Below are 5,040 nucleotides of genomic sequence, written 5' to 3' on the forward strand. Positions count from 1 at the left end.
TAAGTCGAAGGGAGTTTGCATCGTTGGTAAAAAAAAAGACTCGTCTTTATACATTTGTCGTAGTTTAAATTTTCGTTTACAGGGGAAAATACTTTTAGATGAGCAAACTGAGCTAATATAACTGGCCGCTGGCTTTCCATAAATTACACTGAAGTGCGATGAAACTGATTACTAACCTGTTGCTCATAAAATCTACACAGACAGTGGGCAGTATATTTATAGGGTTCCGCTTTGGTGGGGGTAGGGGGGATTTACGACCGAACTTCCCCAGTCTAAGAGTGTACACTGACATATCAATTGATTAAAAACAGTGACAGTTTTAAAAAGCGTGCGAGTGATGTTGCTGACAACTCTTATGATACCGCATAACTATGGCATTCCGTTTGTCAAATAATTATTTGGATACTTTTTCATGTTTTTTTCACCAGTTTTAGCTAAATAATCATTATTTAGAAGCTCATGTGCTAAATAAGTAATTGTTTATAAACAATGTAAAACAATTCTAAATAATTTTTTGTTTACGTAAACAATTCATTATTTACCTAAACAATTTATTGTTTACGTAAATAATTCATTGTTTACGTAAATAATGATTTATTTACGTAAACAATATATTATTTAGACTTATATTACATTGTTTATAAAGAATCAGCAATGTTGCTAAATAAATCATTATTTACGTAAACAATGAATTGTTTAGCCAACACATTTTCCATTATTTAGGGGTTTCTAGGATTCGCTTCTGAACTAAGTTTTATGTCTTTCAGTGATTACTATAATTGAATACAAGGTCTCTCCACACACTCTTATCTTAAAATAGCTGTTGTTTGGATATTATTTTATTTATTTTACAAGCCGAGTACGAAAATAACTGATCTCATACACAGTCAACGGTCAAGGTCAATTAAGGTGTTTCCCTGCCGGGAGTGTTTAGTGTTTGCATTTTCTTGCTTGAAGTTGTTGAAACACAGTTTTTTTTCCCCTTATATTCTCTGTTCTGTTTATGTCCCAACAACATGCCTGTCTTTCCATTTCTCTTCCTTTCATCGTTTCATTTCAAAGAGAAAAGTAAAAACAGCTGTGAACCGTTGAAAAACGGGAAACAATGCCTCCGACGCGTTCCGAGAAGAATCTGGAGTGACTTCCCTTGCCTCATGCACAGGCCTCATGCAAAACATTGCGATCGGGCGAGAAGCGAAAATATTCTGAGCGATTGTTACCAGAGGAGAGGCGGCGATACCACCAGAAGATTTTGGAGATTGACGGGAATGATCCGTATGACATTCTCAACCAGGTGCTGGTCAGCAAATCCGGACGATCTGCCAGAGCTGAGTTACATCAACATCGTAAATTATTTTGTGCTTGGGCCAAAAAAAAAAAATGCTTTGGTTACGGTTTCATGGCCAAAAAAAATAGGGCAGGTAGGTCTATTAAACTTTTTTTTTTTGTTTTTGTTTTTTTTGGTTGGTCCCTCTTGAAATGATAAAAATAGTTTTCGAGAGTCATGCCAAAGTCCAGTTCGAAAGAGTCTTCGGGCTCGGCACTTATTTTCGTCGACCCAACACATTTTATCCCGAACAGTTTGCCGTCCAAAGTTGGATGAAAATCATGAAAAATGTCCACCAAGGTTGCACTCTTCGAGTACCGACTTATCAGTCGTGTTTGTTCGATATGAACGCACTTTCCGAATACGATTGCAAATGCAGACAACATCTTTTTACGTTCGCGCAACGAACGAACGCACGAGACTGACTAGTGACTTCCCTTGGATATGGGAGTTGTAAAAAGCGGAGTGGTGTCCCTTGTCGGGCTTGTTGTTGTCTGCTCGCCGGCGATCGATGTTTTCTCTGTGCCGTGGTGTTGTCGTTTTCGGTGGGTTTTTGTGTGTGTGTGTGGGTTTTTTTTGTGTATGTATGTGTTTGGTTCATTTTATTTTTAGCTTTAGGACCAAAAAAAAAGTTTAGGGTCGGCCCAAAAAGTTAGGGTCGGTCGGGAAACCGTAACCAAAGCATTTTTTTTTTTTGGCCTTGGCAAGAGTGCATACAGATACACATGTGAGCAGCTGAAAAGCTTACAACAGTTTTGATTCCTACCGACTTTTTGTCTCTGAGGGATGGGTGAGGGATGTCAAGTGCTACAGCCCTGATGGCTGTCATAACTCTGTCATTTCTGCAAAGGTAAGAATGTGCTTTCAGTTTATAATGAATGAACGTGAGTGTTCTCTGTCTTGTGTTGCTGATATCACAAGTTGCAGTTCAGGATATTGTGTTGAGGCTTTGTCTTTGACATATTCTGGACTACGACAAAAGCTGTAGATAGTCTTGAATATATTTATATTTTGAAATAGCTTGCAAAATATTATATAAATTTATAATGAGCTTCATGTTCATATTCAGTTAAAAATCTGTTGTTTACTTTTCATTGTTAAGGTTATTGTAAAGCACATTATGTGCGTCTTAGAGTTATATTCATTCGATTGACCTAGCTGAATGCTGATTTGTGCGACCTTCAATTTATTTTTCAGATTCTTCATTCACAACGCCTTAATGAACCAGCACTTTCTCCTTGGATCATCGCCACTTCTGATGGCAACATACTGGCAGCACACTGTACCTGCATGGCCGGAGTTGGAGAAACCTGCACACACGTCCCTTCACCTTCAAGGAGTCAGCTGTTGAGTGTGCTGTGGCAGACCGCCATTTCTGTTTGGAATCTAACAGTGAGGGGATGCTTTGTCTGCGCAAAGACCACCCATACTTTAGTCAAGTACAGTGCCAGATTGTTATGACCAGTTCCTCCTACTGCGATTTCATGGTGTGGACTACTGTGGATAAAGTTATTGTCCGAGTATTGCCTGACTGTGATTTTTGGGCAATGTGTGTGGAGAAAGCTTTGAAAGTGTTCAGACTCGCAGTTCTTCCAGAGCTAGTTGGAAACTGGCTGGACAGAGAAGCTGAGCCTCTACAAGCAGTGGATGTGAACCAGGAGCAGCTGCAAACACCAGCCGTGAAACGCAGCAAGAAACAGTGACAATGCCAGACTCGCTTGCTCATGTGTGTGGGAAAACAAACATCATGTATGACTGTACACATAGAAAGTGTCAGTAGTAAAGTTGTAGAGAGGGAGAGAATACATCGAACGCAGAAGAAGAGAGGGAGAGAAAAGAGAGCATGTAATGTTTTAAATCACAGTTCACACTCACAGAGAAGTCATCAATTGTTCCATTCTTGTTTCATTTTATTCTTAAAGTAAAATCATGCACAGATGTAGACATACATTTTGTTTAGGATCACCGACCACAATACAAAATCAAGTGCTACAAGTATAAATTATGATGCATACAGGACCTTATTTTGTGATTGTTTTACATCCACTGCTGTGAATAACAAAGAATCATGAGCAGTTTGATTATCAACTTATTCAGCCAGGTATATTGTTCATTTTCCTTGTTCAATGTTTCCAGTGACACGGATTGGCTGCTTGATTTAGGGAACAAATAAGAGTGTGTGGTCCAGCGTAGTTCTGCATCAGTACAGTCAAGTAATACAGTGTTTAAATTGGCAGTGGAACTGAAAGTTAGTTTCTATTATCAACTAGTTCTGTTTTGATGACAACAAAATTGAACACACTTATTTCTGCAAAAAAGCGCACAGGTCTATTGATCATAATGAATAGTTAATGACTCACATACCCACAGTATGTTATTTCAATTTTGAACATTTAGTGAAAGTTTTCTCTTCACTTTGGCTTCATACCTGCAATACCAGTAGTGGTATGTTCAGTGTTGCTTGCAGTTGCATGTTATTGGTAGTTTAAATGTGTGCTCGCATTTCAAGTGTAGGCCATTTAATTTTTCAATGCTCCTTATCTTGTTTCCTGTGTAGAGCTATTTTGAGGTTAATCAGCATAATTCAACCTTTGTCAGTTGTGTCAATACATGTCACATTTATGCAAAATGATTTCAAAGTGTATGTTAAAGTGGTGTGTGTGTGTGTGTGTGTGTGTGTGTGTGTGTGTGTGTGTGTGTGTGTGTGTGTGTGTGTGTGTGTGTGTGTGTGTGTGTGTCATAGAAAGAGTGAAATCTGCTCTTGAATTCGAAGGAAATAGCAGCAGGTCAGATCATATATACGTATGTATATTCAAATTCAAGATTCCATCCAGTGAAAACATGATAACAGAAAAACTGTTGCTACTGCTCATGTGAGACACCTGAATCAGATACAATACACCACAGTTTAATTAACACATTCTTTAAACAATGCCTTCATCTTCAAATTCAAGATTCCGTCCAGTGAAAACATAACAAAAAGACTATTGCTACTGCTCATGCGAGACATCAGAATCAGATACAATACACCACAGTTTAATTAACATATTCTCTAGTCTAAACAATGCCTTCAGTTCACGAGGCTGTGTTTATGCAGCGTCACAGCAAGAATCACATGATACCAGTGCAAACATTGACAAGCCCAGATGATACAGTGACTATTTTGTCCAGTGTTACCACTTCTTCCTCTTCCCTTGCAAACAAAAGATCAGTCAGAATATCAGAGTTCAGAATTTTGTACTTTCCACAAAGAATACCGATAACTCGTTCAACATAAATTCTCAGATTAGCTAGTTTGCGTGTTGACTATCTCATAAGCTGTAAGCTGACTCTTCCCTCTTGTAAAGGCAGGGATTTTCACTTGTGCACCTCTCATAGCCACTAGTTCATTAATGTCAAATCCCCTGTCGGCCAAAATCACATCATTTTGTACAATATTGTCTAGATACCCACTGCTTGCAGTGATGTGCTTGTCACTTGAAAGCCCACCCCACCCTTTAGAAATAAAAGAATTATGGCCTCGAGGTGTAATTGATATTAGGTATTTAATTGTATTGTTGTGCTTGTAGTTTGACCAGGTGAGTGCACTAGCATCAACACTGGAGGGTCTCTCAATGAATATATTTCAAAACAGTTAATAATGGACACTACTCTGCATCTTGAACACACACGGCCAGTACATGTACTGTGCAACTGACCTTGCCACGGAACGA

General features: G+C 38.7%; 1 long non-coding RNA gene across 1 annotated transcript; it reads left to right on the forward strand.

The window, feature by feature from the left end:
* The first annotated feature begins 680 nt into the window (after positions 1 to 680).
* LOC138954199 (uncharacterized) lies at positions 681 to 3,959 on the forward strand. Its single transcript, XR_011451747.1, has 2 exons — positions 681 to 2,177; positions 2,525 to 3,959. It is a non-coding gene; the product is annotated as an uncharacterized lncRNA (long non-coding RNA).
* The last annotated feature ends 1,081 nt before the right edge of the window (positions 3,960 to 5,040 follow it).

The sequence above is a fragment of the Littorina saxatilis genome, unplaced genomic scaffold (assembly GCF_037325665.1).
Source record: "Littorina saxatilis isolate snail1 unplaced genomic scaffold, US_GU_Lsax_2.0 scaffold_1493, whole genome shotgun sequence".
Lineage (NCBI taxonomy): Eukaryota > Metazoa > Mollusca > Gastropoda > Littorinimorpha > Littorinidae > Littorina > Littorina saxatilis.